At 40.4% G+C, this 22,052-nt stretch overlaps 1 protein-coding gene and 1 long non-coding RNA gene across 3 annotated transcripts in view; one reads left to right on the forward strand and one right to left on the reverse strand.

Annotated features, from left to right (window-relative positions):
- LOC122568766 (RNA polymerase II elongation factor Ell) overlaps positions 1-22,052 on the forward strand; it is a 146,664-nt gene that overhangs the window by 51,549 nt on the left and 73,063 nt on the right. The window lies entirely within an intron of this gene.
- LOC122568771 lies at positions 1,307-7,116 on the reverse strand. Of its 2 annotated transcripts, XR_006317195.1 has the most exons (5): positions 6,969-7,116; positions 2,454-2,679; positions 2,210-2,388; positions 1,690-2,115; positions 1,307-1,603 (listed from the first exon to the last, which is right to left on the reverse strand). It is a non-coding gene; the product is annotated as an uncharacterized LOC122568771 (long non-coding RNA). The 2 variants fall into 2 exon arrangements; XR_006317194.1 differs by having other exon boundaries at positions 1,690-2,388.

The following is a 22,052-nucleotide window of genomic DNA, read 5'->3' on the forward strand; positions in this document are numbered from 1 at the left end:
TATTGATTTTTTCCAACAGATAAAAGAACTGCTTGATGATAATCGTGAATGTTTCAGGTGATTATCTTACGCTCGTTTCCGTTACTACGTAATTTATCTTTAGTTTCTGCCGTGAAACATTCCGAACGATTCGCGTATTGAACGCAGCGACGATGTATTTTAAGATCAGCTACGATTTCCGAAAACGTGGCCAGCCGCGCTAAGCTTTACCGTGTGCCGCAAGTGGTTTGCGAACATTTTCCAATAGCTCGTGTTTCTTGCTCGTTCTGTTTAATCATTTCTTTTTCGCGATTGTATTCAAAACAATTTTTCATTACCGTATCGTACGAACAATAAGTCGATTTATTAATAATTAAAAGTGATTACTTAGAACGCTCTACAAAACTGAAATAATTACGTCTACTTGTGAGTCACACGTAGTATCTGCTACATATAATACACGATTAAACCATTATTTCGATTCTCCATTAATCGTACCAAAACTCTTTCACTCGTGCAACTATGAAAGAATACTAAAATACAAAGAAACAAAAATTTTGGAGTAGAAGCTAACGAAGTGAAAGTATTGTAGGATACGAATAGTTGACGCACTGGATAAATGATAATTTAGAATAATTTTTAAAGCAAGCACTAGTAATTTTACAATATGTTGTTGGTTTTATAGACACGCTGCTTCAGACTCTGATTATTATTTATGCGGAATGGAAAAAGTGGCCTTGCCATCGTCTCGTAAAAGCTGCTGCACGCGGTTGCTCACATATCCTTTCACAAAGCCGCGCCGTTGTCACATATACGAAATTGGTTCTCCCTGTAGAAGGAAAGGAAGGTGACCGACCTGTTGGCGGTCTTCGTCCGGTCGCGCTCGACTTTTCGGGCGTGGCTGACTGTCTCATCGATTAAGTGCTGTTTCGAGATGCTGCTTGGGGGAGAACAACGAGCAGGGAAAGTTGCGATGGTAAAGAGAGATGTTAAAAAGGAAAGAACTGCTCGGTAATTTTGATTTACGGCCGATTGTTATTACTCGATTGAATAACAGTCGTTTCAACGTCACCTGTTGCGACGCATTCGAGGAAACTGCGCGGAGATTGGTTTTACATAGGCGATTCTTATTCCTTGCTATGTACTCGGTATTTGGATGAATTGGTTGGTTCTAGCATAGAAATTCGCTTCTACAATTTTTACGACACCACTGTCACGTAAAATTAATGATAAAAAAGAAATGGTTGAGCAATAACTTAACTTGACGGTGCTTTTATAATTTTGTAAGCTTTTATTCACGAAAATGGTTGGATATAATATTACAATGAAGTAGCGAAGTTAAAATAGTTGTTCAAATCATAGCCAAACTGTGCACAAGACTAGTCTCATGGTCGAACGCTTGCAATGCGCAATGGGGTAATTGTAAAGTTGGGCCATGTGCAAAGATCAAATCAAAACCTAACGGTTCTCTGCCAAGTAGTATGGAATGGCATGAATTTGGGTATGATCATTGTCACACCATCGATATTTCTAAAGATACCGGGTGTCGGAAACGAGGCTTCCAGTTGCCAGTATCGCGCGTATAAAATGTCTCTTTCCATTTTACCTGTTATCCGCTTTATACCTTCGAAAGGTAATACAATAATATTTTCGCGAATCGCAAAACACGTATCTTCCAGAAAAACGAAATAAAATAGTAATAGTAATCACCTGTTACGGAGGAAGGTAGAAAGCATGGCGTTCCCTTTTACATCGAAGAAATAAAAGCATCCACAGTATTGCTTTACTAAGGCTTCATTCACATAACCGATTCTGTTTAGCCGCATTTACTCCGGTTGCTTTATTCTGACCTTTGACTGGCTTCCACTCTGGAAGATATCTGAAGATCGATGCGCCCACTTTGACCTTTTCGTCATACTGCTACAACGATACGAGCACTCCTTAGGATCGTTCTCGCCCCGAGCGTCTCGAAAATAATTTCCTAAGGATGGTTCGTTAGTAACATCAACCACATCTTAATCCACATCAGAAACCAGGCCGCACACCGAGGAGCAAGATGGCGACCAAATCCTTTTTACGTACTCTCAATATTCTTAAGGCACCACCATAAATCTTGGCATGTTTATGGTTAAGCTCCTTCAATACAAAAACAAACATCTTTTATCTCGGTTAACATCGGTTTATTTCGGAAGATAAACACCCTTCCTCACCCACCAATCCCTCACCTCACCTAGAAAATCGGCCAATTAGCAGTGATCTATTTCCCTCACTTTCCTAATGAGAACTTGTCCTTAACAAATCAGCTCGTTTTGCGTCCTTAAACCCACTCATCGCTTTCCCCCCTCCGTCACATCATCGTCACTAAGCTTCACTTAGTTTTCATTTTTCGAAGACTAGATCAGTCGCCTACTAAATTTATGTAAAGTTAGAGCAAAGTGCTGTTTTCAGTGTATAATACAGTGAATAATATTTACAGTGTATAATATTTAAGCGAATAATACAGTGTAATAAAAATAACTTTAATATTTGTGACTTGTGATTTTACGTAACACGTTCAACGTCAACAAGCTTCTGCCGTAAAATCCTTGAGCAGGAAACATTGTATAGAAAGTGGTAGCGGAGCGCGTGTCACCGAGAATGGTCAAGAATACTACTATATTCCTCCAGAACCTATTCACACAGAACGGACTTTTCACCTACCTGGACATATTAAATTTGAAAGAACTGGTTAGAATTTTACTTCTCTTTTTTCCTTTATGTGTAATATATAGTTACGAGATAGGTTTTTCTTGTTTGTGTAATTCCTTGTTTAAAATGTTTCTATACAGATACGCGTTGGTTTTGATACACTACGCTAACCTAGCGGTTAAATATTCCTAATAACATATAGTTTTGAATTTATTTTTAATAAAAAAGACACGAATGATTTTTGTATGTCAATATAAATTTTGTGCGTTACATTCAGCGTACGATAATCTCCATCTAATATTTTTCTGAAACATTGAAAGCTAAATATACCGTGTCCTTCGATATCCGATTCGCTGAATAATCGCCCAATTTCTAACTTTGATTTTAATTTCTTCGAAATCCTCTAAATCACAAGCTGCGTCTCTTACGAAAAGCGAATTCCAAATTTAATTGATTAAATTCTTTTCTTTGGTGTAGAATAAATTCTCACCTTCGCCGTTTACATATTACCGTTACACACGCTACTATTAATTACTATATACTGCTATGCTACGCTATGCGCGCTGCTATTAATTTACAGGAAGATAGTAACATTTCCTTTAAGATAATCTGGGTTATCAATATTAGCTTGATAAAAAGCAGCGACAACTGTGCTGCGTTTGCCATTAAACGAACAAACCTGTCTAACGCAGTGGGACAAAGCTTCTTATTGCGAGTCGAAACGAGTGTGAACGGTTATCGCTTGACTTCAAACACACCATTTAGGGGCACAATTTAAAAACCAACAAACCCGCAGGATATGTCGGGCGTTATTACACGGTCAAAGGGGTGTCAGTTGTACGGTTTCTCTCGAACTCTGTGCTAGGAAACTGCTGTTAAAACGCAGCCGCTCTCTCGTATCCGGGTATTTTCTCACATCGGACCAAATTCCAGTTAAACCTTCCTCTTTTGCTCTTTCTCTTTATCTGTCTTTCTTTCTTTAGCACGTACGTACGATATAGGCGCCAAACGCTGACCTTAATCCGTTGTCATCGTGGACCAACGGAGATTCCCTTTTGCAGATTAACAATGTCTATATTTTCGTGATCCAGAACAAACGACACCTCGGGGTATTTGTACGTTCTCTCTGTTTTCTTCTGTGCTTTTCGTCCACACGTTGTCAATTTTATACACTCGCAGGTATATAGATTACTTATTTGTATGCATTTATGGGAAACGTAAATGTTTATGAAGGTACAGGATGTACTTAGTACGTGTGACAACAATCATACCCAAATTAACGTCCTCCCGTATTACCTAACAGCGAACCCTTAGGTTTTGCTCAGTTACTCCTTTCTTATCATAAATTCTACGCGACATACGCAACGAGATCTTAAATAAAAAATATAATATTTAGATGGCGAAGCTAATTCCTCTTTTTCTTTCCATTGCATTAATTACGCTTAGATAGTAATAAGAGTGTGAGATTGCGTAAAAGTTTCCATAGTTTAGTCGGAGGAATCTCATAGATGTTTTAGTAGGCAAGATACGCTATAAAACTCGTATAAATATTGAGAATAGAACGTTATTGGCAATTGATTTAGTAGCTATATAGCTCTATTCTTGTCTAGCATATCTTTCTTGCAGCGAATCAGAAGAAAGTTACGTAGAAAGCTTATTTCGTTCAGTGACTGTACGCCGACACGTCGTAGTCGAACGTACCTTTCGATGAAAGAAAGTCGCTCGTATTTAAAAATTTAAAAATATTTTAAACTCGCGAGAATTCCCATTTGAAGCTCGCTGACAGTTCTCCGTAAAAATAGACCTTGTTCCGAAGCTGATTACTAATGGCAACCATACGTAATATCATTTTCTTCTAATATTTTCTTCTTCTTCAAGTTTCGCAATAGGATCTGCTGATTTATTTTAAAACATCTATGTAATATTTACAGCGTTCCCTGTCGGCTCCTTCTCGCCACTCTTTTTTACTCGTTCCCTTTTCTGCACGGTGGTTTATCGTATGGTTATTTTCAGCAAGCGCCTTCGTCTTCGGAAATCCCGTTTTCCTCTCTTTCGTCGACCTACATTCTCCTCTCTTCTTCTTTCTTCGTTTGGGTGCCTCGTTTTCTGTAGCATTTTCGTCCAACTCTGTCGACCACACTGGGTAACCAAACGTACACGCGTACGTCGCGTCGTAATGAACCGCCGACCGTGACATCTTGATATTTTATTTCGAGCCTGCGATTTTTGCTTATTTATAGGTCGTTATATCTTCGGTATTGCTCGTTAACACAGCCGTTACAAAGACAAGACGGTACTGCGTCTGTAATAGAGGCCAAGTACACGCCAGCCACGTATATTCGTCAGCACAGTCTAACGTCCTTACGGATCGCGTTCGCCCGTGATTTCTCTATTTTGCTTTGTCCGTTTCGCTACGTATGAACCGTGTAATTTCCTCTGTTTCAACGCTTGATATTCCCTTCCAATTATTATTTATAATGGCTTCATATTTTCCCGAGTATCTCATGATTTAACTATTTATATCTACCTAGCTGTATTTTCATGTTTTCTTTCTAATAGACCAGTACGAAAGTATAAATACAATTGCAAATTTGATAGATAATATAAAAAGACGTAGATGTAAAATCTCTTTACGAAATCGATAATCCCTGTGATTACATCGATAAGGAAGAGATTTCTTCGTTAGATGTTCAATGATTCTTGTGAAATTCTCTCGCCATTTGATTTGCTATACTAGACTGAAGAGCGAAATTTATATATATATATATATCAGATTCTGTTCCGAATTCATCGCGCGTATTCGATCATTAAAAGCGTTATTTTTAGGATTTATTCCTGGCTCTATTTGGTACTCATAGATATCATCCTAGATCTAAAGCGAACCAATACTCGGAAATCCGAAATGCTTTGTAAGACAACACTCGAATTTATCTTTAAGTATTTCTTATCGGTAATATTTATATTTTATCGGACCTAAAAGATTATAAACGTTGTATGATTCGGGGCAATCGTCGAAAAAACCCAGTATATTTTTATCTAAATCAAGTACGTACTGTGATATGTCACGCAAAACAGATAGCCGAGGTAGATGTTCCGTCTAAATTGGGCGAACGTATCAGAATACTAATTATGGCTAAAGTATACTAATATATTGATTCAAGAACGCAATGATCAAATGAACGGAGTCGAAAGTTGCGCAAGCGCTGCACGCGTTGGAATTCGGTAGTGTAGAAAGTAATAGATCGAATGGCTAGGAGAAAACTTAAAAGCGAAATTTTATCTATCTTACACGATGTAAACGATTAACTACACGATCTTTCACGCGAGCACGCGCGCGTTGTTAAAGATCACAGAATAGAAACGTTGTACGTAAATACGTTTTTGTTGATTTACTGATTTTGACGCTTACCTTACGATTAAACAGAAGAATTTTCATGTAACGATGTGATTATATAGATACATAATATGATTGAAAAGGAAAATAACCTGCCTGGTCCACGGATGTAACTCTTTTGAAAGTAGATACGTTGACCAAATTTCTTATAGAATTTTTAAGACGATATTTTTCTGTCGCAACATGTTGGAAATTTTTCAGAGTACGAGGAAACGCGCGTTTAGTTCCGAACCCGAATAAAAGTAAAATTTTTCACTTGATTGACAACGTAGTGATTTTAAAAATTCCTCCTCTTGAACGAAACATTGGAAAATTCAACTTATCGCGTTCTCTTTCTAGAATCTTCCTTTATAGAAGCAAATCATTACGATTTTACGATAAAAAAAAGAAGAAAAAAAAAAGAAAAATGTAGATTTGGTAAAATTTTGTTGTTTGCGGCCGATTAACGATTATACGAAGAACGTCGCTTCTCCTTATCGCATTATCTCTGCTACGCCAAGCACGCAAAGTTACAGCAATGAAGAAGAGATGATAGTCGCGTACGACTCTGCGTGTTTCTGGCCTGAATATTTTTTCTTTTTCCTTCTACCTCCTTCTTCGCCTACCGCCTTCTATCGCTCTATCCTTTACGTTACGAATTCCAAACAGGAGCGTAGCAATTATTTCAGTATAATTCGCTCATTTAGTAGACGTCCTTGTTGCGGCTGACGCATCCTGGAAGAACCGACCCGTCTCTCGCTTGACCGATTTGTCTCTCCGTTCTCTACCTATTCGTGTCTCGTGTATCGACACGCGATTTCATATCTAACAATTAACAACAATCGTATGGTCTACGTACGTATCGAAATGTAACCTTTTTCTCGTGTCGTTCGTCGAATTAGCTCGTTACCTATCCTGTTTTTCGCACCTTACGCTCCACCAACCACTCTCTCTTTCTCTCCATCCTGTAAATGTCTCTCGACTCTGTTGGAATTTATTCTCGTCTTAATGCACGTCGGTCTCTTTCCACTTTGACGTCCCTTCTCGAAGTACAATTTCACGTGCTGCTGACCTGTGCCCGTGTAAAATACGTACTTCAACGATACCGACGGCCTTTCGTGTATACGTGTGTAGTTAGCATACGTAGAGCATGCGCAGGCTTACCTTCACATTGTTGCCTTTCACTCGGTTTCTTGCTGTCCGCTACGTATGTATATTTTATCCAAGAACAGCACGTTATTGGCTCCGCTCGACAAACGTCAAGACGTCGGGCTTCTCGCTTTTTTCCCCCCCAAGAACTCCACAGGTCGCTACCGAGAATACGTTGTACCAGGAAATCGTGATCTCTCCGGCTGATAATCGACCGTATAATCCACCGTGGCGCATCTCGCGGTGACATTTTACGAAACGATTTGAATTAAAATCTTCCTAGAAAGGGCAACATATTGCTGGATAAACGGTCGTATCGGTCGTTATCGTCAGCTAAGCCGTCCGATCGATTCGAAGAAATTTTGAAACATTCGATTCGTAAAGCAACTTGGAACCGTATGTTCGAGATTCGCTTTATACCGAAGAATTCATTGACTTTTTAACGGCATGCGTAAAAGTATTCCACTTTTACGTGGGAACGGTTGTTCGTTCGAGTCTCGTGATTTCAGGCGATTAAAAGGCAAAACGCCGAGACGAGAATCGCTTCTGTATCCGGCAATAGCCGGAAGCTCCACTCCGCGCGTTTTATTGTCTTTTTCTCTCGGCGATCGCTTCCTTCTCGATGTGTTTGCGCGTGCACACGCGTCCCGCGTGTTGCCACACGACATGCACCTCGCTGCTATGTACCTACACGACACGCATCTCGCTGCTACCTACCCACACGACACGCACAGGTGCGCGCGCGTACGTTTCTTTCGCTTAAGGCGATATTTCATGGCGCGGCCGCCACCAGTACGAAACACATCGCTGCCGTAACAGTTACTTTTACGCGTGACCCACTTACTATTCCAACAGTCGAATCTAAGTACTACAATAAAAAGTAGGTCGCTCTGAAATAATTGACTGTTTCGCGTGTTAACAGCTGGCCCGACGAATGGGCCTCCAGTAGCCATCTTTCGGCCAGTTGAACAAATATCGGATCGCTGTCCAGCAAACCAGATTTTAGATCTTAATCGTTTCTAGGACTCGTACTCTAGTTATTCTCGAATCGCCAGATACGTACTTTCGACAACACGACTCTACTCGACCTGTCCAAAACATCTCGAGTTTCGGACATTTTCGGCCTCTTGCACACGTTCGTAATATATCCTATTTATGCAGACGTATTTGTCTTCTTCTTAGATCTGCTCAATTTCTGTACGACAGTTGAATAATTTTACGATCGAGGAAATCTTCAAATTCTTTAGTGAATTTGGTAGATAATCAGATAGCTAGGAGAAGAGGAGTGACGTGAATGCGAGGATTGAAGACGCTACGTCGATGGTTGCGAATTACCCAAACTCCAGACGACGTTGATGTTCTGAAGATTCTTGGAACCGATAGTTATCATATGTATATGTACTCTCCATACGACGTACATGTTTTGTTACCGAATAAGAAGCAGCACGTATCTCGTGACCAAAATCAAACAGAACCCCGAAATACCAAGCAATTCTGACACGAAGCGACAAAAATCATTCGTGGAACAAGACGTTTTTCGTTTTTAAATGAAAACCATGGAAACGTTCAAAGTACCATAGAAACACGAGATACGATCAAAGTGACGTTATTTGCTGGTAGCTAATCTAGCGATTAATCCAATGAATAATTCTTTATTATAAAGTAACAAACTCTTTCGACATTCCGACGAAATTCATAGAACCTTCCCATTTGAAACGAGACTATCGGAAAACCATTGAAAATTATTGGACGAAGATAAAAGAATAAAAGAATAATCGACGGAGAAACAGCGGATACGCTGTCGCCGTATCCCTTTAGAAAACGAGACACGCAATATGACAGGATTTAGGCTGAAAACTGCCCTATCCCAGGATCGTTACAGTTGGTTTTACGAGCGCGTGAAAACGTGGCACAACGAATCACGCTGATCGTCTGGCATCGGCAGGATCCGCAAGCGTCGAATACGGGACACATTCTACGTACGTGTACGTATATTAGGCGTATCTTTATCGTTGCGGCCTTGCGCGCATGTAGGCAATATGCGGGTGTTGCGCTCCTCGCCATTAATTTTCCCTCCCTTTTTCGTTCACGCGGTGTGTTACGCCTGTGATGTGCTTGATAATATTCCGTGTTATACATGCGCGTTCACACGTATTACTCTTGGTCTATCGCCATTCTGAGAAATTACCGGGATTTTCCTAGATATTTCTTTCTTTTTTTGCCACTCGTTGAAATATAGCACGGGCAAAAGGCCGTCTGTAGAAGGACGGAGTAACACGCGCGTGCATTGGACGTTTTTCCGAGGTGGACGGAAGTTTTGTTAAATATCGTGACACACATAAAATAATTTCTCTGGATGCTCTTTGTTTTTCGTGTCTAACTTTTCCAGTTGTTTTGCGGCACACGACTGAGCCTATTGTTAGAGAACGTACACCTGATGCTGGAGATAAAAATTTATATCGCGGAGTATTTGAGTTTCTCATAGTTCGAGATTATCAATCTCGTAATTTTTTACTTAGACTTGCAAAAGTTCTAGCTGCGAGTTACAACTACGTGCTTTATAGAAACGAACTCGATGCTCTGTAATATCATAGAAATAGCATAAAGTTGTACGTGAATTCTCGTATACGTATAATTGAAGTTACATCCGCTGCTTAACGATAATATCTGAAGATAACTCAAATTAATATCTCAAGGCTTAAAGAAAACAAGTATAACAACTTTTTTATTCTTAACGAAGGCTCTGATACGGCAAAACGAGCAAATATTTTTACATACATACTATACATAGAAGTATTTTAACAAAAGTTTGCTCCGTCAAGATACCAAATTTTACAAATCGCCAGGTAGAAACAACCAAAGCCATATAACGTTATCTAACGTAATACAATATACATTTAAATGTTAGAAAATAATCGAAATATGTCGTGTACTGAAGCATTAGCGAAAGTCGTATTACGACCGCCTCTATTATCATGCGCGATATTTTTTTTACACTGCCATTAATATGTTTATGTAAAGTAATATCATGGTATCTAGTCCGAGTCGTATCCGCGAAAGATAACGCGTATCGTTCGTGTCTATTGTCGTAAATAATATAGTGACGACAGTGATACCGTGCACAGTGCGATTTGCTTTCTCTGGTAAGCTCGAATTGTTGCTTTCGCCTTTGATTTACTGACGAAAAGGAACAGGTTCCCTAGCGATAGAAAGGAGGCAAACTTCGATACCTGTTTTGTAACTGGTCTGCAAGCGCCTCGAGGATGCTGGTTCGTGCATTAATTAGGAAACAAAGACTCGTAATATTACATGCGCAAAGCAATCTGAATTTAATGTAAAGCAATTCATCGAATTTTATTGGCATATTGAACATTTTTAAAAATAGTTTAGCGGCCGATAGAAAAAATAACCAAGCAATACTATTAATTCGTGTATAAGATATAGGATAGGAATTCTCATTACTAGATTGCGAATGTTTATGAAGATAGGTATTCTTTATACTTTTAAGAAATATAGCAGCGATTCGTTTCACTCGCCAAGTATTATAACACCATACTTCGGATGTTCTCGATATTTTTCAATATCGTATTAGCGATATTCTCCGTATTCTCTGTATTTTTTCCACGGATATTTATCACAGACAAAATTTACATATTTTATTTCACAGACAATGACAGTAGAATACACGGATTTCGCGATTAATGAAAGAAACACATCACGAGTGACGCAATTCTCTATGAAGCGTTACATAAATATTGTTTTCGCAGACGTTAATGGTATCGAGAGGAAGATACGATACGATCGTACTTTATGGCAATCTTTTTTATCCTCCTATTATTTAACGACTATATTTGTCGTTTGCATGGTCTTGTGGCGAATGTTCGATCTGTTCTCACCATATGTCGACTTTTATTATTGCGTTAAATTAACCGGCATAAAGTAGAGAGAGAGAGAGAGAGAGAGAGAGAAAGAGAGAGAGAGAAAAAAGGCGAGCACCGTCTCAATTGGTCACCAGGCGAATATTATAAAATTCAGTCGGCGAACCGTGAGACGTCTGGTAAAACTGGTTCCAAAGACCTTTGCCAGGCTACGTTCCCTCTTACCAGTTCGCCAAGTTGCATGAGAAACGTGTCCCCGCGTCCTGAAACCACGCGTGTATCGCGAAATATTCGAGAAAAATGGCAAACAACGAGATTTTTAGCAAAATGAGCGAGCGAGCGAACGGACGCGGAATCGCGCGCCGAAAGCAACGGTTCGTTCATTCGCGCGAACGCGTGAAACTCGGTAGCTTTGCTTCTCTCGACGATTTCACGCGTTCTGTCGGACGTGGAGCCTTTTTAGCGGAAAAGCCTGCGATTGACGCGGAGTTATGACGCCATCGAACTCTCATCGAACTTTCATGCATCGAACGCTCGTTCGATCAGCTTATCCAACTGCTGCTCGGCTGTTTTTGGATCGTGCGGTAATCTGGCGCGATTCGCCTGAAAAACGGCCGAGCTACTCGATAACTAGCCTCGTTGGTCGTTGCGCTGCGCGGTCGACGTCGTCCTTGTAAATCATGCATCGCCGCGAATCTCGTTGCAATTTGGAACGCGAATCCTATTTTTAGGTACAAACCGTGTGTATACAGTATACATACGTACGTGTGCGATCGTGACGAGGGAACGGTTCCGCCGAACGATCCGAAACCTGTAAAACTGGATTCTCCTTGTTCGTGTGCAATATACACATCGAAATTAGCCGCTCGTCCACCGACTGATATCATCGTCCAGCTCCACGAGCTGCAGTCTCGTTGGCTTTTAGCTTGCTACGATTTCATTCTCGATAGCGATCCTTAGAAGATCGATGATTTTCAGGCTGTTGCTGGCCATCCCACGATATATTCTAGACAATTTAAATTAACTCTTTATCCAATCAGTTTGTAATTACAACGCGTCGATATGTTACTTGATACGACGTATTATCACGTATGGTGAACGAATCGCGATGTTCATGTGGTTTGTTAGCGTTACGGTTTTTGTTTTAGGAAAGATGAAAATAGAGAATTAAATGGAAATAGCATCGTAACGTATCTTCTTTATTTATAGAAAGTTCTTCCTCCGTACTCGTCTTTTTGGTGAAAGATTTCTTATCGTTCGAGAGAACCCTTCGTCTGCCTTTTCAATGTTCCATTGACTTTTCGTACGTCCTTATATCATTTACAGAGACTACTAGATTCTCTGCGAGAAGCGCGAAATATATTTCTGATAAATATATAACCCGTCCGACTTGTTCCATCAGTCTCTCTGTAGAGGTTTGAAATTCGTAGTAGTTTGAGAAACAAGACGAAGTTTCTGCTAACATTCGTAGGCGTGCGCAGAGTGAAGGTGAAATTTTTAAGTCGATCTATGCCCAACTGTATTATCGCTAGCATACAGAGAGAGCTATAAGTACATACGTACGTATATGCATGATATAGAGTTATTCAGAAAGAAGACTTCACGCGTAACGTGGCCTCTCGTTGCTCGTACAACTCACAACTGTTTGCCGAGAATTGAGCATGGCTTTTTTCTTTTACTGGCTTTATTCGATGAATAGGAATATCTTGTGTTTACACACATGTGTGCTGGCAGTGAAGTACGAAGAATTTCACAAGCATACTTTTTGCAAAAGGTACGGAAAGTTATTTAAACTTCAGGAACGACGAAGAGAAAAGACTTCGAAAAATGTCTCGTAAATGGAAAACGGAGAAAACACCAGAATAAGATGGAATGCGTAGGATGGAATGGGAAAGTTTTATAAAAGCGAAGCATCGAGACTGGTTTTTATATCAGTCGGATGTGGGACTAACGTGGGAAAAGTTTGACGCCAAGTACTTCCCCCGATATGGCGATTTGATCTAAGTAAGGATAAAAGAAGAGAAAATTTCAAGATGCCAGAAGAAATCAAGGAAAGAAAGATCCGAAGGATTGTCGGATGTTGGAAGAAAAAATTGCGTAAAATAGGAAACACAGGGAAAACATTTAAAGAGGAAAAATCGTCATACACTGCATCGCAAACAAGCAGAGTGTTATGAGTAAGAATCCGTAAAAAATGTAATTACAACGATAAAGTACGAGACAGTGAAACAAGCACGAGGAAAGAAAACTATGTATAAAAGGAATTCACTGAAAAGAGCAGAGAAAAATAATTGAATTATTCTCGGATACTCCGACGTGCACGCTTTTGATACAAACGAAATTACCCAAAATATGACTGGCGTTATCGTAAAACCTATGACTTCCCCTGTTGTCGTGTCGAAGCAGGCAGCGCGTCGGTATCGCTGTCATAAATCGTAATCCGCAACTCATCGTGACAACTGTACTAAACGTTACGGATGTGTTGATCGCCCACAGCCATTGAGTGGTGAATCCTACTTTATCATAGGAAGAATAAGAATTCAAAGAATGTGTCGTCGACTATAAAGATATCGTTGTGTGTATTTACTTAACAGGTACAGTGTGACGTGTCAAAACCAATATTTATCGCGACAGAAAGGTAGAAAAATCGGTTTTTACCAATATCGAAGACGTTGACTGACCGTATATATATATCACCGTACATATAATAAGCATATAATATTTACCTAATGCTTTTCGAAATTATGACATCGTACATTTTACCGTGTCTCATACACGTTAAAGCTGTTACTTTAAAATTCGATGCAAAGCAGCGAATTAGTTTCTACGTGTGACGTATCGTATGAAATCGCGTAGCATGTAGCGAAATTGTTGAAACTTGAACTTCGTGAAACGGCGAGCGTGTTACGTAAAACAAAAACAAAATCTCCGTAGAATTCTGAACAAAAGTAATCGGAAATTTACATAATTACGATCATTGGGCCGTTGATCTCCGCAGGGGACGTTTCCTTCTTCGAAAAATAAGCAGCCAGGTGACTGAGTAACGGTTTACGTTCCTTGGGAACTGCTACGAAGCGATCGGTTAAGTATGCAAGACGCGGCACAGCCCATGAATATTAACCGTTCGAATCGATGGGACTCGATGCGGTGCTAATTGCCGATGAAAGAATTCGGCAGAAGATTCAGAGGAGGATACATCGGCCAGGAAATAGACACCGTCGTGAGTTTCAGCTTCCGGTTATCGGTTTTATTAATAAACAACGAACGAGTTTTCGATCGTTAGATACACAGCTGGAGAATCTATTTCTTCAGATAGCGGTATTTATTTATCACGTTCGCGGTGCTGTTCGTTATTAATATCGTTATTAATATCGTTCGTGGTAATGTTTATTGATCGCTAATTAATCGTTTTTAATCTCTTCGAGACGATGGTATCTGAGTCATTAGTCGAACCGGTTTTGCCACGCATATAAATATCCGAATATCGGATTAATTGGTCTGATTGTTTGGTCGGTAGATGATTGTATGGATAATAGGGTTACGCTAAATCGGATATGTTATCCGTGTATCGGTTGTAGCTGCCTGATCGAAATAATTCATCGTAGAGGTTGATGTATATTTGTTCGTCGAGGATTGATGCGAAACGGTAGGAAAATAGGACGTTTTCGTGTCTTTTTACCCTCTTATGCTCTATGATTTTTTGACAGATGTTTGAAGGATCATTGGCCATTTATTATCGTAACATCGTACTTAAAATCAGGTGTAAAATATCGTTACAGCTATGCTGTATGATGTATATTCAGCGAAACGTAAAATTGTCTCGATATTGTCTATAAAGCAAGAGTTGTTCATAATGAAAGGCATTCTGTCAACCAAATTTCTATTAGACATACGGTAATCGTTGTTTTCACAAAAACCGTATTATTCCAGTGTATTTATACTTCTGCTCTGTGATGCGGCTGTAGTTTACGTTGATCGTAAAAATGGAATACCGTGCAAGGCCGATTAACTAAGACCAATGCAAACATCTGCCGTAAATTTTCCAATCCTACTTAGAAATCTCTTGGTTTGCGTATTTGATCGAGCCAGCTCATCGTTCTAGCATCCATCCTGTACGCAAGCACTGTGTTCATCCACCAATCAAACCACGCCTGTTTTCACGGATCCATAGCCACGTTCATCCACGTACTTACAGGCATACTAATCGTTCCCTCGCTCATCAATCGCGAGTACTCGAGATCCTCGGTTTCCCTATCCACGTGCAAGTCGTCGAAGTTTCCATGCTTGAAAAAAAAAAAAAAAAAAAAAAGAAAAAACAATTTTTCCGCTTCTAAAGTCCCCTCATAGAGCTCGGTGTACACAGGTAGCAGCGAACTCCACCCACGCTCGAAGGAAGAGGAGGAACGAAGCTTCGTGAAGAGGCTCGTAAAGTTCTCTCCTCTCTCTGTGATGCACCGACTACTCTTGCTTACAGCTATAATAGACTCTCTCCTTTTTCTCCTCCTCCACCACCTCCTGCTCTCTCTCTCTCTCTCTCTCTCTCTCTCGCTCTCTCTCTTTCTTTATGTCACATTGTATGGAAGTTCAGTGTAGGCGCACCCGAGTGCTTTCCACGGTACGACGCCGACGGGAGCTATCGGCGAGTAGAGCACGTGCTGCACGCGAGCTTCCAACCGAACGTGAGGACGATTTTGCATGAAATATGCAGACTCGTTTCTCTCCTCTGCGTCCACCGCGCACTGTACTTTTTCCCCCTTTTTTCTCGTATCCGGCTCGGCCAAGACCAGAGACGAGTACACCTGGCTCTATAGTTATACCTGGACTCTGTGTATGTATGTATTCAGTTTGCCCGATTTCCGCGTTCCCTTCGGAACAGTGCTTTCTCTCCGCGAGTTTTCCTCTTCGTTTGCGCTAGTATATCTACAGTACCCCTACTATACAGGGCGGTACACCGTTAGAGTGCCCACGAAACATAAACGCGGTTTATACGGCTCCATACGATGAGATTCACAAAATTCAAATTACGGAATATATCAAATCTGTCACAATTTTTATTAGAAACGATTGAATTTAGAGACAATAAATTAGAGAGACACTATCGTTCTTGAGTAAGAAAAGATGGCTTTATTTTTATCTTTATTTCAATGAAAAATAGGTAACAGACGTTTAGTTCGCCAAGAACTTGTCCTTTCTTATTCATGAACCTTCTTTGTGTTACTCTGATTTTTACAAAACATTTTTTTCAAAGTACCGAGTACTCCAGAAATTTGAAAATACTACTTCAACGAACTCGTTAATTCCGTCGGACCTATTCATCTTCCTTATTCGACGGTTCTCTCTAATAACTTCACTGATAACGGAATAATATTGTGAGTTAGCTGCCTGTGAATCGTCCTGTATACCACGAGGCTCTGTTTTTCCAACTTTGTTTATACCGCCAGCCATCAGTCTTTAACTTCGCATTTTCTCTCTTTTCCTTTTTTCACGTATCTCCGCGTTTACCTCGCTATACATCTACCCTCCTGTGTTTCTTTTTATTTTAATCCCTGCCTCTTCGCTATTTCTCCTTTCCAAGGACTTTCTTCCGTGTATCAAGGTTGTGACACAAAGAATTTTATACCCTTTTTAGTAGATTCTCTCTCTTTCCCTCTCCCTTCCCCCTCTTTCCCTTTCCCTTCTCCTTTTCTGACTCAGTCTTCAGTCCAGTCGAGGGTTTCTTTCTGCGTTTCCCTCATCCGATCCCTTTTTCCTGCCTCCCCTTGGAAAGGGGCAACGCGCGCCCTCGTTTCACCAAGTTTCTCTCCTCGGCCACGACATCGGCGCGAGTATCGAGAACGAACCCTCCTGAACGGACGTATGAATATTTCAAACGTCTGTTTCCAGCCAACGATTCACCTTCTCGGTCATCTTCCGTCACGCCGTTTTCCCACCTTTACCGCAGTTCGATGATCCCGCAGAGAGAAACGATATCGAAGGGAATCGCGTCCAATCGCGTCTTTGCCATCGCTACTCGATGATTTTTTGCGATGAATTTTACGTGGGATAGCGTTTTGTAGTAAGTGTCGTATTGGATTGGAATTAATATCGAAGCGAATAATTTTTCGTAGCAAAGATCGCATGGAACAAGCTTTCGCGTAGAACATGGCAGCGAATTTTCGCGATACATACAGATTTTTCACGGTAGATTTCACGCGTGGCGAATATTTAGGACAAATATTTTTCCATCGGACGATTTTTCACGCTAATCTTCTCTGTCGACAGTTCTCCGTATAAAATATTCTGTCCAACAATTGTCATATTTGTTTTGACTTATTTCCAGTGATGATCCACGGTGGCACACGAATACGTTCGAACATTTACGATAGAAAATTCGTATAAATACGTTATGTGCGTGGTATAGATCTCTCTGGAATTTCATGAATATCGTAATGAGACTCAATGACGACGATTACTAATCGATTTAGAAAGGCATATAAAAGTTTAAAAAACATTCATCGCGAGCTTAGTAAAAATATTAGAAACTGTGACACGTAATATGGAAATAGTTGCCTTAAATTGGTTGTTTGAACATTTTTATATTTTGTTAAATATATGGCTGCTCTAAAAATCTTGTTGAATTGCCAATATGTTTAAACATTTAACAATGTTGTAAATCTTCCGTATGGCATACTCGATATATTCAGGAAACGTTGCTATACGAGTGTTCGAACGCTCTCACGAGCGACGATGTACGACGGCGGATAGAAAAATTCCCGGATTGACAATAACAATAGCAAGTAAAACAATTGCTAGCGGCGATTCTACCCTCGTACAGGTATTTTCACTGAGAACAGCGAGCATCTTCGCACAAGTTACTAGGTGTCTATCGATCAGAAAATCTGGAATTACAACTGAGAATGCATAGATTAAACTTTGGTTGCGCAAGGAATTTGAGGAAACGACCGAATCGTATTTTCGGTGCAGTCACGCGGAGCGGGTGAAACCGCTCGATCGAGCAGGTGCGTTCAAGGTTCGATCGTGAGCCATACGATGGCCGAAGACGTTTAGAAAAGGTGGTTTGCGTCAGCGGATACCGTTAAACAGATTTTCGGATAATCATTAGTCGACTATGCCGTTAGAATCATCAAATACTCTGTACACAGAAGTAGCGGTATTTATGAAGCAAAGCGAGCAAAATTGTCCGAAACAAATCGTATCTGGAATCGTGAGACGGCAAAGTCAGTCGCGATTTCTATTCAAGTCAATTTAGTCAGGCGTGAAGAGATCAATCTGTTTGTAACAAAATTTTCTCTCTTGGTGTTCGCGGTGGAACGACTGGCATTTATTCGATTGAAATTGGGATACGAGGAAATGAGCAACTTTTACTTGCACGTGTACGCGTTATCGTACAGTGTTTAGTATAAAAATAAACGCTCTTTAAATTTATATTCCAACGATTGCCAGACATTCCTTTGATCGGATTTATGTTTGATAAAAAATACACGGATCTTTGTAATGGTATATTTAATGGCGCGAACAGTTTTCACTGTTGTCGAAAATGTGATATAAATAATCGTTGAAATATAGGAAAAATATTACGGATAATTGGCTGAACGTAAGAAAAGTATCGTTACATTTTTCTCGTTGTTACATCACCGCGTAATAAGTATTCTACTACTAATTTCTTATACTTTGCCTCGGTTTAACTTCTAAAATCAAATTTCCAAACTGCCTTTACACCCTGCGCATATAAAAAATTATCTTCGTAACTCGCCAACTCCCGTGGAAAAACTTCATTCTCTTGCAAAATCCACTTGCGAAATCCATTAATCTATCCGCTCGCCGTTCGCCCAAGAACATATATCCTCTTCTTTAATATTCATTGCAATTTACAAGTCCCCTAACTACGTTCGTAAATTCGAAGCGTTTTAATCGACACATCCATCCCCTGAACATCCCTGTCTTCGCAGCACGTGATCTCTCGCATCGTGTTCGCACCCCCTGTGAAACTTCTTTAAACGATGATCGCGAGTGACAAGCGTGTCCAATAACGAAGCATCAATAGAAGTCGGTATAATTAATCGGGAGCAAAGTCGTAGGAGGCGTCGACAAGCTGTGGCGCGTCTAAATCGAAATCAACGACGCGTATCGTCATTATTAATTGTTATCGTGAAGAAGAGAGAACGAAGAGAGCGGTAGAGATAGAACGAAGGAAACAAAGAGAGAATGAAACGCGTTTATCGATCGTTTCGATACGAGCTAAGTTCTGTTAGCCCACTGAGACACGTTTCGACAGATCATCTTTCCGCGTGATTATCTCTTTCTCTGTTATCCTGTGTTATCTTCGAGATCACCAAATCGCTCGCGACGTCGACACTTACGAATTGGATTTCGTCGTGGTTTTGAAGAATTTCTGAAGAATATCACGAAGAATTTATCGAATATTACGAAGAGTACATATTTCTGATGTTAAAAACTCAATATTTTCTCACGAGCAAGAGATAATCCACTTTCGAAGAGATTCAAAAAATAATACGAAGAGAACGATGCGTTTAATAAAAATATCTGACGTTGATAAATAAATAAAATGATACCTTAAAGACCATAGATACGTGCGTATATACGTATGAATACGAATACGAAGAATAAAATGTCTACGTAGTGTTATATAGACTTGTCAAATAGGTAGGCCGTATACTGTATATACTATACGGCTATACGGCGATGGCGACGAGAGAGGAGGTTCTCCGGTTCGTCAGTCGCTTTCAGAGTCCTCCAGTAGTGAAATCCTCGCAAGGTCGTACGAGCGCGCCGCGAGAACGATTTAGGCCGGAAATTCCGCGAGCGATCGTGCGAGCGCGACCGGTAGAAACGATCGTTCGCACGCGCGCGTGCCTCTCTGTATCCTACATACTGTGCTACATCCTTCTTACACTCTCGTTCTTTCTCGCTCCGGCGCGCAGATTACTTCGCCCGTCTTCCTTTTCCTGGCCAAGCCTTTCCTTTTCTTCCATCTTCTCTCTTCGCTGTATCTGCTTTCTCTGTCTGTTTCTTTCCCTCTCTATGTATCCGTCTCTATACGTCTTTTACTCTTACTCTTTCCTTTTTTCATCCTATCTTGCCCGTATTTTCCCTCCTTCTTGCTTACGCTAATCCTCTCTCAGCATCGTTTTGCATCTCCGTTGGAAACACGGCTTTCGAACCTGTTCCCCGCACGCATGAGATCTTGCATAGTTGCTGAAATTCCGAATTCATTACCGGCGGATGACTTTCACTCGTAGCGAGAACGACGTCGCGACGCGACGCCGAGAACAGCGCGTCGCTTCTTCGCACGCATTGTGCACCCGGATTTCCCCCCGCGACCCCACCGAATCGCCGTGCATCGAATTAACCCGATTTTTTTTTTTTTTGTAACGAATTCTGGTAACGGCGGGGCGAAGGCACCGTGGGACAATTGGGGAGAAATCTTGGATTCCGTTTGCGCACCAATTCTAGTCATCGATACTTGGTTGTTCGAAATTTTGTAACGTAGACTTTACCAGCGTAAAACTTGCTTGATTTCTTCTCTTTTATTCGTCGATTGTTATTCGTGCGATTGACGCTGCTCTTTTCGCAACGGATCTTGATAACGTCCAAGTGAATAGAAGAATATCAGTGGAATCGTAGAATAATTGGGGAGAAACCTTGGACTCCATTTGCGCATAAATTTTCATTGTTGCAAGTTCTCCTCTCCTTTCTTTCGCTATCTCTTTTCTGTCGTTTTTCTTCTTCCTCGAAACGAAATTCGAAATTTCCTTTGCTTCGTCCGCCTTCTTTTCCCTTTACGATACTGTCGTATTGTTCTATTACGAAATAATAGAAAGTCTCGTAAGAAACGATTAAATACGATCGTTTGTCCGTTTCACGAACGTTGCCCGATATATTTTTCTTCGTCTCTGGTACGCGTCTCTGGTGCTGGATCACGACAGATATCGTATTTTCGCAGATTCATTCCTACGATTTCTCGCCATAATTGAGATCTTTTTAATCAACTGAAATTCGCTGATGCACCGTGTTTGACTATTAAACCGGTAATGCGTCGACCAAGATTCAGCAACATCGTTGCTGACGTCCGAACAATGCGTATCCGTGGTTCGTAATTACACAGCGATGGTAAACTACGCGGCAGATGTAGTTACAGTTTCGCCCGCCTACCTCGAATTTCATCGCGTGAAATTTCGTTTCTTCTTCGGTCTTCATTTTTCAGTTTCTTTTGTCTTTATTTAAAGGAAAGTAAACTATCGTTCCGGAAGAAGTGGTTTATATTATAGTTTGGTCGGCGTACGTAGTACTTGATAAAAGTGTAGTCATCATCGCGTTATGAAAAATGTTGGGCGAACGTATTCTCAGAGTTTAATATTCAATGAATTAATCTTGATGAAAGTTGGATGTATTCGTTGAATTTTACGCGTTCATACTGTGCAATTGGTCTCTTCGGCTAGTTTTCAGGAGAGAAGAAAATTCCGTAACGTCTTTAAGTTGTTTCGCGTCTTTTATATCATTCGCATGTATCGCGTTTTAAGTATCCAATTGTTTTAGTGACAACAACAGTTTTAGAGTATCGAATTAGTGACATAAGCGTGGCATACAATGTTCTTTTATTCGGAACAAGTTAAATAGAGGAAAAACGGAAAAGAACTAAAAACAATCGTTTGAATGAGCGGTATTATGACATCTGCGAATGCAAGTGAACACCTGCGCATTCTTCGAACGCATCAAAGGATTATATTCACTCCTACGCGAAGACTATACCAGTCATCGTGCGCAACGTTCTTATTATCATGTCATACTTCTTGTAATTTGAGAATTATCGTTGCTACTTCCACCAGTGTTACCCAAGCTAACTGTTCTTTCAAAATTTAATTGTTTTATTAGAGAGATAATACTTTTAGTAAGAGGGAAATTTGTAACGATGGATAAATCGTAACCAATTTAGGCCATAAATCGTAATGCTCAAATAAATCGTG

The sequence above is a fragment of the Bombus pyrosoma genome, linkage group LG6 (genome assembly GCF_014825855.1).
Source record: "Bombus pyrosoma isolate SC7728 linkage group LG6, ASM1482585v1, whole genome shotgun sequence".
Taxonomy (NCBI): domain Eukaryota; kingdom Metazoa; phylum Arthropoda; class Insecta; order Hymenoptera; family Apidae; genus Bombus; species Bombus pyrosoma.